General features: G+C 41.7%; 1 protein-coding gene and 1 long non-coding RNA gene across 3 annotated transcripts in view; one reads left to right on the top strand and one right to left on the bottom strand.

The window, feature by feature from the left end:
• LOC116849135 (frizzled-2) overlaps positions 1-13,189 on the top strand; it is a 97,921-nt gene that overhangs the window by 38,612 nt on the left and 46,120 nt on the right. The gene's annotated exons all lie outside the window — the stretch shown is intronic.
• LOC116849143 lies at positions 9,496-10,977 on the bottom strand. The gene is made up of 3 exons (XR_004379088.1): positions 10,809-10,977; positions 9,663-9,764; positions 9,496-9,533 (listed from the first exon to the last, which is right to left on the bottom strand). It is a non-coding gene; the product is annotated as an uncharacterized LOC116849143 (long non-coding RNA).

Below are 13,189 nucleotides of genomic sequence, written 5' to 3'. Positions count from 1 at the left end.
CCCTTCCGCCGCCGCCTCCTCTCATTCTACGATTCTTTCTCGTTCCTTCGCCGGACCAGTGCTCGCTTCCGCTTGCCACGCCAAATCGACACGACGATCATCCACGGGCGCGGAATGAGAGGCAGCGATCGCAGAAGGAAAGAGAAGACACACAATGTCTATTCATCGTCGATCGAAGATGGACGTTCCCTCCCGAAGGGTCCGCTGGCGCGCGCAGCATTTGAATATGAAAATATGCCACGAATTAAAATAACAGTGACTGTGGCGACTCGCCGAGCGCGATCTTAAATAATTCATGGGATTTTTCACTTCGCCGCGACGCGTATGCCGAGTGTGTAACCGTGAACCCGATATATACCGCGCGATCTCTTCCGAGGAATATCGTGGGAGTCAACTCTCGCTTTGGTCGGCATAAAGAAAGTTTCGAACTTGGGATCGAGCCGCGGCGTAGAGAAGCCCCTCTCCCAAATTACGCTCTCGTAATATTTCTCTTGGAGGATCCCGTCTCGCAATCCCGAGACGCTATTGCCGTGCCCTTCCCATCGCCCCGTTCACGACGATCGATAAATAACACGCATTATCGTTCGCCAAAGTTCAAGATGTTATCACGAGAAAAAGTCTTATTTGCGCATACTCATTGTTCTATGACGCAATCACCAGGCATCACAGTTCGCAAGCTATTAATACGGCCGGCGCAAAAAGTCGTTGTACGACTACTAAATCAGGTCAAGCACCAATTGTATCTACGCGTTAGAGGAGTTTTTGAATCGTGGCTACGACCCTGCGAAATTTTTTATTCTTCTTACAGAGAGAATATCTCATAGTTCTTCATAAATTATGTTCATGAATTATAAATCCTGTTTAATTACTAATTTTTTTGCGGCAGTAAGCTCTCACAGTAAGCTAAAAGTACCAATGCTCGGATATGTACCTTCTTGACATTCTTGTTATTTTGGTTTTTACACACGGATATTTAAATTTTCAACATAAAATATATATATACATGTATCAAATATCATGTGTATGTGTGTATGTGTGTGTGTTTGTGTATGTGTGTACATATACATATATTCTATATTAAAAGTTTAAGTATTCGTATTTAAAAGACCAAAACAATAAGAATGTTCAGGATTAAGTGCGTGTTCAGGAATTGGTACTTTTACCTTAATTTTTACCTTTTATCTTGCTAAGGAGCACAGCAAATTTCACTAGAAACATAGCAAGTTTCAATTCTTGAAATACAAATAGCACATACGGAATGAAAGGATAATCAATTATTGCAGAATATCAATTTATTCCTCTGTTGCAAAGCTCTATAGTAATTTTTTCTACCAAATTCTTCTTATGTACGTTTGTACAAATACAACCACATATTACGTTTCCAAAAACATGCACAAAAACAGAGTAGAGATTTCAGACTGCCGGAAAATAATGTACATTTACGAGAGACGCCGCGCACGAGATTACAAATAAATTCTCGTCGAAATCTTTTAGCCGACGCCGGCTTCGGAGAAAAAACGCGTTGTGCGTGTCTGCGTATCTTTCTTTCCTTCTCTCTCTCTCTCTGGACGTAGGATTTATAGCTCGTAGGTGGGTTTAAAGTTCATCGCGAGAGTATCGCAGGCTCCATAAATAAAGGACTCGCTTTTGCGAACGTGTACAAGGGCGCAACGCGGAGGAGGTGCAATTAAGGCGACTTACCGAGGCGGCGAACGCGACTTGGACCGATTTAAGAACTTTTCCGCGTCGAAGAGAAAACTTCCGACTGTAATCCCGGGATTTATAAGAACACGCGGCCGCGAGTGCTGCAAATACCGATATACAGTTTGGCCGTATCGCGCGACTAATCTACACAGCATATTTCATCTCGCGAGCCATCGTTTCGCAATTTGAAATCGGACGTTGCCGTAAATCACACGATAGCCGACTATCTCCGCGCGCGCTCGCGTGTGCGTGCGCACACTTACTCATTAAACTCACACAGCATCACGTTACCCTCTGAGCGAGACTTTCTCCACGTTCGCGACGTATGTCACATACACCTTCCCGGTCTTATCGTTATTTATCTGACTTCGGGCGATGCTCAAGTAAATACGGGCCACCGTGCAGCCCACAATGATACAGGGATTTCTTTATGTCCAGTTGTCGGGAGGGAGCTTGAGATAGCCACGTTCGAATCTCCTCCCGGGAGATCCACTACTGTGGTTACGCGACGATAAGGCGGTTTATCTTCACCAATGGAATACTAAACCGAATGATCTCGCGACGCACGGCTGCCATGCGTTGTTCGCCCGGTTGCAATTGCCCGTCTCGGTAATCGAGTTTTTCGTCGTGATCCTCAAGCACGAGAAAAGCGAAGAGCGACAATTGGACGTCTCACGTTGACACGTTTCGTCGGTGTCGAAATACGATATTGAAGCATTCAGGCGAATCACGCGAGCCTCGTTGTGCATAAATAACGAGAATGCATTTTCCGATCTCTTTGAACTGCATTGTGCGGAAATGTCCATTGACTGTCAATTATCAGGATACGGTCGCTCGCCACAGGGACACCCGGCTCCCGACAGGACAAAGGGCGGCCCACGGCGCGACGCGCGCAAAAATGTACAACGCCCTGTAACAGAATTCCCGTTTTTACTCGCTACATTTTTCGCGCGGGCGTGTTAATGGCCCGTTTTAATGTACATAAAAATGTAGCGCGTAAAACGGCTGTCGGAGGACGGGCGGGCGAGCGAGCGAGCGAGCGAGCGAGCGAACGTGCGAGCGAAATTAATTGCGAATGGCAGACCGCGCGCACGCATACACACACACACGCACTCACGCACGCACTCACGCACGCACACACACAAGCGCGACGCGAGAGGCGTTCCAGAAGATTACACCGTATCCGTCCGCGGTGTCTGATGCGGATACCGTGTAGCCGCGGTGTACTCACCGGCGAATCGACGCGTTTCTCTGATAAATATACGCGCGAGCGTGGTGGCGCGGTTACACCGTCAATCGACGGGGGCCGCTTGCTCGCCACGCTTGTACGGTACGCACGCCGGTAAATTTCATCCTGATCACCCCGGCGAACGAAAAGGGGCACAGCCGCGCGCCGTAATATTCTGTCGAATTTACGGGGCGCCGTCCGTTACGACTTTATTACGGACGTGCGGGTAAGGCACGGAGGTAAGGCGCGCGAGTTCGCGGCGAGAACGCGTTTCCTCTCGCGATGCCACGTCGATTGCATCGAGGGTTCTCTGTCGCGCGAAATGGCGCACGAGGGATACGCGTGTGCCGTGCAACCACGACATTCGGATCCGGCTCCGATCCTATAAAGTCAACATCGTTAACCCTTTACTGCATCGCGCGCGCGCGCGCGCGTCTCGCATATAGCGCGAGGCGACTTTTTCCCGACGTTTCTTTCCGCAAGCTTTAGTGCTCCATTGTTCAGCGGGCGCGATGCTTTACGAGCCGAGAATACGCAACGAAATGTATCGCGACGTCGCGTTGCGCGAGTCTAAATCTAATGCTGCATGTGCAATAAAAGGGTTTCCCTTTCCTTCCTTCCCTTTTTGTATAATACGATTGAACACACGCCCGTAAGTAATCCACTTCGTCGAACGGCATTATTGAATTATTGAGGCATTAAACAAATTTGAATAAGCGTCGTCGTCGCCGAGGCGTCCACTATTATGCTAAATAAACGTATCGCGACTTGATGTAAATTCTGATTTATAGATCATAATGGATCCTCGTTATCCGCCGTTGATGGATCGCGTCGGCAGGTGATCGCGTCGAGTAAAGAAACCATCGACACGATACAATTTCCCCTCCCCCCCTCGTCCCCTGGCCCGTAAGAAATTACGGAGGGAACGTAATTAATTTACTCTCGCGACCGTTATCGTTAAATTCTTTAATTAACTGGCGACATGCGGGCAAAGCGACGCGCACGACAGAAGGCCGTGTAAGCGGCGCATACTAAACGAAACGCCACGTCACTCGGCGACGAGCCCCGCAGTCACGTATGCGATCGCTTTTGATTGACAATCCGAGTTTATTACGCGCTCCTTGCGCAAGATAGATATTTACATTTTTCAACGAACCGGTGGGAACGCCGTCGTGCCGCCACCGCCGCCGCCGCGCACGGACATTATTTGTGAAAAGAAGCTGAACTGGCCGCGGGGCCCCGAGGACCGGTATAACGAGTGTTCGCGATCACGTCAGCTGGCGCAGGAAATAGAATACAGCTTTACATGAAAATGGAGGGGTGAATTAAAGGGCTTGTCCGAGAGTGTGGCACAGTCTTACGACATAGGAGGGCCAGAGCGCGAAGTGATCTCGAGAACCGCGTCCATCGAAGCTGACAGAGGGTGGCCGATGGCACTGCAGAGTTGTGCTGTTAAAATATATTCTACATGTCGAAGGAGAGCACTCTCTTTCTCTCTCATGTTCGTCGCGCATTGGAGAATCATGGTCAAGCCATGGCTGTTGCCATGGTACCTGCGTGACATCGAAGATCACGAGCTCTCTCGACGCGAAACGAAAGAAACTTGTTGTTTTGCATTTTTACACCTTCGAAAACCGGATCAGAGATCTGCATTCTGTCGCCTGATAACAAACTGCGCCTTCTTTGGACACCCGAAAAAACTTGCAACTCGCGAAAGTATTTAAAGTGCATGCACACGCCGAAATTGTGATACTCGTTAAAAGAGAGATACACTAAGGCGTGTATTAACAATTGTCGCCTAAAACTTTTTTCGTGTGGAAAAACTCAGATTTTTACTCAGAGTTAGGTCCAAGTTTTTCAGGCGTTTTCTAAATTCAAATTTGATCATCTCACTTGAAACGATTTCAGGTAATAACTATTAATACGTGTCCTTGTATTAAGGGGATGCCGGAGCGAGCGACGAACTTGATAAGCGTCGATAACGTAGAGCGATCATCCAAAAGTAGAAAAGGTTATCATCATTTACCGACGATATCAAATTTATATGCACATAGAAATTTATGGAATAAAGACGATCGTCAAATAGGCGCTAACATGATACCGCTATCATCTTTTCACAGATGTTATGCAAGTGTGTGTGCTACGTTGTCATTTCAATTTCCTTACACATAAACGTTACGTAAATGTGAATACCACGTTGCCGATATTCGCATTCTCTCAAAAATAAGCTCTTGCTATTTTTCTGATAAATTCTTCAAACAGCTTATGTACTAGGTGCATCAAAGGAAGAATTTTTAGAGAAGAGTGTTGTAGGCGCAAGCATAGTTTGCGAATAATTTTTTTGAAAAATATGTTACCCATTATTTGAGTTTTCAATATAATTAGTAACGGTAATTTGAGATATCATTTTCATTTCGCACTGATCAATGTTACACTTTATTTTCACACGTAATTTTATCATATAAATTGGAGCAGTCAGTACGCTGTAATTTTTTTAAAATAAAATCAGTGTCACGATAGCAATAGTTCCACATCGTTTTCACCCTTGAGTGCTTTATTTCATTTATGCATGTACTATACAAAAGCATTTTTAATTTGGTCAAGTTAACACAAAGTAAAATTTGTTAGGAAATGACGTGATACCGAATATCTTTGCAAAACTATTGTCTCGTGCTGATTCGACCAAATTAAAAACCCTTTTGCTTAGTGAAAGTACGTGCGAAAATGAAGCGGAGCATCCATCAATATGAAACAAAAACGATAAGAAACAATTACTATCACGATATCGAATCTTTCTGCAAAGACTACTTCTTTCTACCTCCGTCGAATGAAAAACCCTTTTGCATGGTAAAAGTACGTGCGAAATGAAGCGGAGCATCCCATGTGATCCAGGAAACGATGCAAAGCAAAATAGTCAAACTTCATATCATTTTCGAAAACACATCTTTGTGAACGCGAAAATTATTTCAAAAAACTGCAAAATATTATCCTAAAATGTGCTCTAGATACTAACATTATATGATCTAAATAACCTGCAGTAACATGACCGCTTTCGGTAAATATGCAAAAATCCGATATTCCTACGACACTAAGTTGAATCTAACGTTATGAACGCGATTTTGGGCTATTGGAAAATTATTTCCAAGATTCTGAGCGTGTTACTGAGAGAGTGGAGTGACATTAACGCACATTATCATCCAAGAGACGATGCAGAGCGAAATACGCACACTTCATGTCATTTTCGAAAATATACCCTTGCAAATGTGAAAATTTCTTTAAGAAACTTTAAAAAATTATCCCAGGCTTAACTAACTCGGCTTAAGAAATTAGCGAAGACTCAAAAAACTTCGGTTCGAATCTCGGCTTAATAATTCTGCGGAAACACAAAACACATCGGTTCGAATCTCGGCTTAATAATTTAGCGGAAACACAAAACACTTCGGTTAAATCTTGGCTTAATAATATAGCAGAGCCTCAAAACACATCGGTTCGAATCTCGGCTTAATAGTTTACCGGAATCTCAAAACACTCGGGTTCGAAAATATAAAAAAATATCTCCGAAGAGATAGTATGTCGTATATAATACGACATAACAAGTTATAAAGTATATTAATCAAATATATATAAAGCATATATATATAAAACATATATAGAGCATAAAAAACATATATAATATATACAGAACATATAAATATGACATGTTGAAATATATCAGTTTAATGTATCATCAAGAAATAATCCGACGAGAAGGAAGCCTACCGAGTCGAAATTTCAATTGGCCATTGTTATGCAAAAATGATCCAATTAAAAAAATTATAAGCTTTTATCAGTGGATATTCTATTCACATCTTTTCAATCCAAACAAAAAAATTCAGATTTATAGATGCTTGAAATAAATTAAGAGTTTTTTTATTTTTTACCAGTCGCGTCTTTTTGCACATTTTTCTAAGGATTTTTCTAAGGAGCTAGTCAGTACTCTTAAAGAAATGAAAATGCTTGACTCGTTGAACTATTGCGAAAATCTCAGAGCTAAATTTTTTGGTTGGATCATTCTTACGTAATTCCTGGCGAATTGCAAATTCCAATTCTTACTTTACTTTCCGTCGGACCCAATGCGATTTACGTCTACGTGCATGCAATCTACGTAAAGTGACGCTTTGTGTCTACTGTATGAGCGTCTAAATTGAGCGCTCACCATTGCGCGTCGTCCCACGGTGTCCAGGGTCCATCAGCCACCCTGTCGCTGCATCTGACACTGCAATGGTCCACGTGTCCCACGTCGCCTGTAATTCACTCCCGACCGCGGTAATCTAACGGAGGTTTCACGAAAAATCTCGTCTCTTTTGAGGGATACACTTCGAGTTACGAATTGCATATGAAATATCGCGAACTGCGTCTTCGAGGAAATATTGGCCTTTCGGATAAACGACGAGTATGTGCGACAATAAATTCAGCAACGGTCCGAGTTGTAGTGTATCGCTTTGATACACGCGCGACGCAAATTGCTTACGAAAAAAACGAAATCCGCGAGCGAAGGAAACACGCGACGCGAGTCGAAGGCCGATTTCGCGAAATCTTTCGACGCGTGGGTGAAATAATTTGTACGAAATTCTCACATACGACACGGAACATCCCTAATGTAACGTTTCGATGGTGCAGCGTAGCAAGCTGCAATAAAGATCCGCAATATTTTTGCGGATAACAACTCCGCAATACTTTTGCGAAGACAATTTCGCAATGTTTTTGCGGATAACTCCGCAATATTTTTGCGAAGACAATTCCGCAATGCTTTTGCGGATAACAACTCCGCAATACTTTTGCGAAGACAATTTCGCAATGTTTTTGCGGATAACTCCGCAATATTTTTGCGAAGACAATTCCGCAATGCTTTTGCGGATAACAACTCCGCAATACTTTTGCGAAGACAATTTCGCAATGTTTTTGCGGATAACTCCGCAATATTTTTGCGAAGACAATTCCGCAATGCTTTTGCGGATAACAACTCCGCAATATTTCTGCGAAGTTTGCTCGCGATTCTTCCGCAAATACAATCCGGTGAAATTCGTAAACTTATGAAATTAATAATTGCGAACGCGAGCGTAAATGAAAAATCAAAAACTATGAAAATTGTGACGATGAAGAGATAAAGATTCTATTCAAAATTCTCGCGAAAAATGTTACCGCGTGAAACGTCTATCTTCGTTCGATGGAACTTGTCGCGCGCCGCATAATTAAACAAACAACTGCTCGCATATCTGACTTGGATATATCCCGTTTTTCGCAAGGAATCAACGCTCGTAGTCAGCATTATCTCTATTGTGTCCCGCGTTAAGAAATTCTAACTCTAAGTGAAAAATTGAAACTTTTCGGAGATCGTGAAATTAATTTTGCGAGCAGTTTATATAATCACGTTAGATCGCTTCGCGTAGATGCCGCACGATATCGAATATTACTTAATAACGAAGCACTCTACTTTATGAAATGCAATCATGACTCAAACTCAAACGGGAGAGATGATGTGATTACGCATTTCCTGTGGCGCAATCTCTGCGCGTTGCCGTACTGCTCAAGACACCTGGAAGATCACATTCAATAAAACTGAATAATTTTACAAAATTTTGAATATTTAGAGCGTATACTCAATACTTCAAACATCTACAAGATAATGTTGGGGTTTGATTAATCAAAATTTCCTCCGACAAAAATCATCGACCAATCAATAATGTAAGTTAATCAATTAATAAATATATGTACATTGGGAAAAAACTACTTGAAAATTTATTTGCCAAATTTATGTAGATACTAAATTATTATGCATTACTAAATTATTCTTTAAAAAAGCGATCTTCCAAATATTTCGAGCAGGGTTTTTATTGGACGGCACATACGCATACTACAACTACAGCAAAGTAAATCGCATTGATTCATAAGCATGCACTACATCGAAAGACTTTTTTGTTTTTCTATTATCAATATGTTTCTTGTTTTAACTCACCAAACCGCTGATCAGGGCAGCCACGTTCTGCTTTCGTTTCTGGAACAGAAAAATGCGTTTCGCCGATTAGATTCGTGCATTGATGTTGATTTGAGTGAAGAAATTTGGAAAATTAAAAAAAAAAACATAAGCGCGATATTTTTTACGCTGGAAGAATTTTTCGGAATACATTCACACTTGAAATATTCTACTTTACTTAGAAAAAATTCTCCTCGCGTGTAATTGCGATTTAACGCGATCTTTGGTTCGATTCAAATAATCTCGATTTCGAGCAAAAGAATTATCAACTTTGTCGGATTTTTAATTACAAATGCTAATTCATGAAGCTCACCTTCGAGCTAACCCTGCTTGGCCCGAGCCGGATCCTCCGGCGCAGCAGCCCCTAAGAGTCGGCTGGTCGTCTGCTTCGTCTCTGCAACAGAAAGCAGATTTAATTTAATATTACACAGGACAGTGGAGACATTAAGGAACTCGATTTCAAATAAGAGAATTTCCAGTTTTATTGGATTTTTCGGAATTATGAATTCAACTTACCTTCGCGCCAACTCTGCCAGGCCCGAGCCGGATCCTCCGACGCAGCATCCCCTTAGAGTCGAGTGTTCGTCTCTGCAACAAAAAACATATTTAATTGAGTATTAATTAGTTACACGACGATGGAGACATTAAGGAACTCGATTCCAAACAAGAAAATTTTCAATTTTGTCGGATTTCTAAGTACAAATTAATGAAGCTCACCTTCGAGCCGACTCAGAAAGGCCCGAGCTGAATCCTCTGGCGCGGCATCCGCAAGCATCGCATCCCCTAAAGCCGTGTGACTGCATCTGCTCTATTGGATCTCTGTGACATAAATTTAATTTAATTTAGTAATTTAATAATTTAGTATCAATTAGTTATACACGACAGCAAAACGAGGAAAAGAAATTGTCATAACAGCACGCTCGAGTTCCTTCCCAATGCGTAATAAACATAAATAAATGATAACCGAATAAAGAAGTAATAATATCCGATTAATTAAAGGACGATGATGATAATATCTGATTAATATTGAGGAACTCAATCGCGACGTTTCTCTTTTTAACAAGTAAATGAAACGCGTAAAAAGGTAAATAAAATGCGGTAGTTACCCGCCGCGTTAAAACCCGCAACACCTGCTCGCGTGATGAGTACGCGTCTTAATGCGTCTTCATGTGTTAATTGTCATCTTAATTGTCGCGGAGTCGAAACGCGGTATTAAAAATCGGCGCGGAATAATTAGAAAATAACGCGGCAACTCCCAATACGTTTGTCTCGTCGGTTAATAGTGTTATAGTGTGACACTCGCCCGCGTGTTTACATGACCCGACTGCGCCCCCGAAACGCCGCGGAGTCTCGCCCGAGCGAGACCGTTACGACAGCCCATTTACCTAGACTTTGTTCAACCTAAAGTTTTTGTTAGAGCCGTTACATAGGTATTATTATTACCGATTATTTGATCATCATTATTTCGTTATTATCCACTCGCGGATATTATCACACAATTATCGAGCAGATATTATTACCATTTAATATTCGAGTATAGAAAATTATTTTAAAAATTATGAAAAATATTTTCCATTAGTGCGTAAGTAAACGTATGTTGTAAACGTATGCTGTTCAGTATCCACCAAATAAATATTTACTATTTCTTAGATATTTTTGTCTTTCAGTGTGAATATAAAGGTTTCCACTATTATCAATTCGGTTTTCACTTAAATTGCGTTTTATGCCCGTAAAACGTAAAATTGACGAGACTGCTAATTAATCACGTCATCGTAACAACACACGATACGATAAAAGGAATCTCAACAATTCGATTGCAGATTGTTAACTTTGGCGCAAACACAAAGTGTCTTTCGTACTTACATAATCACGCTGTTCGATCCTCATGGCACAGAAGGACGACTTCACGTTCACCGGAAGCGCGGTAATTTTTCCCGTGCAATGGCGTTGGTTTCAAGTCGCTACGTCGTCCACAAGTAGAGTTATTCACAATTATATCGATCCGCGTTCTAGATCGTTCAGCAGAAAAGACGCAACGAATGAAAGGAATGCGGAGCGCGACCCTCTCTCTCTCCCAGAGAGTCACCTACTACTATACGCGACGGGATGCGATAGTACGGCTCATTGCCCCCCCCCTCTCCCCCGTATCACGCGACTCAGATAAGCAGATACTCCGCCCACTTTCTCGCCGCGGTCATTCACCTCACTTTAGTACGTATACGCCCGTATTAGACGTCTATGCAGCGAGACTTCAAAAGCTTATAACACGCGAAATAAATCGAGATAAATCGAGGTAGTGATATAAAATAAAAGGAATTTCCTTAGCACGCGTCTATACTGCTCCTTCGTTGTTCAGTTGAAAGAGTCGAGTGTTTTAATCGATTGAAGCGAATACGGTGGTCAGAATTGCGAGTAATTAATTATTTCTTCAATTAATTGTCGAATTTAATTAACGATTAATATAAGGCTATTCAATTAAAAATATTTTAATTAACCACTGACTTCAAGAAATCTAATTAAAAATCATTGAATTGAAAGAAATTGATTTGAAAGAATTTAATTAAAAACTGCTGAATTAACGATTAAAGCGAGCGAAAATAATTAAAAATTATTCATTTAACGATTAAACATAGTCAATGTAATTAAAGGTTATTTAATTGACAATTAATATAAGCAAATGTAATCGAAAAGCGCAGTAAGACGATTGACCAATCGATTAGGACATTGCTCATGGTAACCAATCGAGCTGAATATATGCTTATATATATATATATAAAAGCATATATTCAGCTCGGTTGGTCAATTGTCTTACTGCGCTTTTCGATTATATTTGCTTATATCGATTGTCAATTAAATAATCCTTAATTACATTAACTATGTTCAGTCGTTAATCGAATAATCTTTAATTACTTTCACTCGTTTTAATCGTTAATTCAGCAGTTTTTAATTAAATTTCCTCAAATCAATCATTAATTGAATGATTTTTAATTAGATTTCTGAAGTCAGTGGTTAATTAAAATATTTTTAATTGAATAGGCTTATATTAATCATCAATTAATTAAATTAGAAATTATTTACTCAAGTCAATTATTAAATTGAGGCGAATTTAATTGATATTTTTACAACTGGATGAGAGTTTTTTAGTTAAAGTAACGATTGCAAATAGAGAAATGTTACATATATTATAATTTAATTAATAAACGAACTCAAATCTCTGAATAAAAATCTAACTCACATGAGACAAGTTTCAAGTGGCAACTATTAATATGGAGGCCTATGTAAAAAATTCAATTAAGCTCATAATTAGTCTTTTAGACTTCACTGTGCCACACACACACACGCATATAAAGAAAAAGAGAGCAACATATTCTCTACGACGGAAATATCTTTCGTCTCGTAAAGCATTTTTGTCATTTACGCCTACGTAGGTGGTCTTGTCGTTCACAACCGAATCGTCTGGCCACAGAATACTGTTAATTAGGACCTTTGTCCCCGGGATCGATACGAGTCCGAGGTGGGGTTGAATTCGATCGTGGTCTAGTAACACAGATGATAGAAACCGATACGGCCGTAATGGATCACGTAGATACAATCGCGAGATCCTGTATTTTTGCGACTAAGCCGGCCACTGTTTCGGTAAGATACATCGATCGTGCCGAGCGGATGCACGTCCCACGGGGCTCGTTAAGAGGACACGATCGTGCGCCCGACGAGGACGGAATTATCGGAGAACGGCAAGAAATCCGACTCTCCGTAGGCGGCTTTGTAATGCTAAGACGTCGCCTACCTGTGTCCCATGGCACTTATTAAATCTTGCTCTGGCATCTTCGCCCGTACCTTTCATCTCGGGTTACTGCTCGGTACTTCGGCGCGCCAATGCTACCTACGCCTTGGAAGTCACAGCCTTCGCGCGTTGCGAGATTTGTTGGAATCAGCGTCTTTTATTCTCGGGCCACGTCGCGCTCCGCCATTTCCAAACGCGCTTCATCGTCAATCGGATATTCAGCGAGATCGTCTTGAGCCCTGCATCATCTCTGTCGAAAACGAGCAACTTACATGCATGCGCGATGTGCACACGCCCGAGAGTATGTAGTTCTACATACGTTTGTTGCGTCAAAGGAAAGCGTCTCTCAGCGCCGAGAAAATCGAAAAAGCGCGCGGAGAAAGGTACCGGCTCGTTAAGGACTTTGTTATTAGATTTCTCACCGGGAACTTTCTTTCACAGTCCCCCCCCCCCCCCCCCC

This window comes from Odontomachus brunneus, unplaced genomic scaffold, assembly GCF_010583005.1.
Source record: "Odontomachus brunneus isolate Ranch 3 - 2012 unplaced genomic scaffold, Obru_v1 Obru_scaffold_107, whole genome shotgun sequence".
NCBI lineage: Eukaryota > Metazoa > Arthropoda > Insecta > Hymenoptera > Formicidae > Odontomachus > Odontomachus brunneus.
The sequence above is the reverse complement of the archived record's forward strand: the minus strand, read 5'-3'. Positions and strand labels throughout refer to the sequence as shown.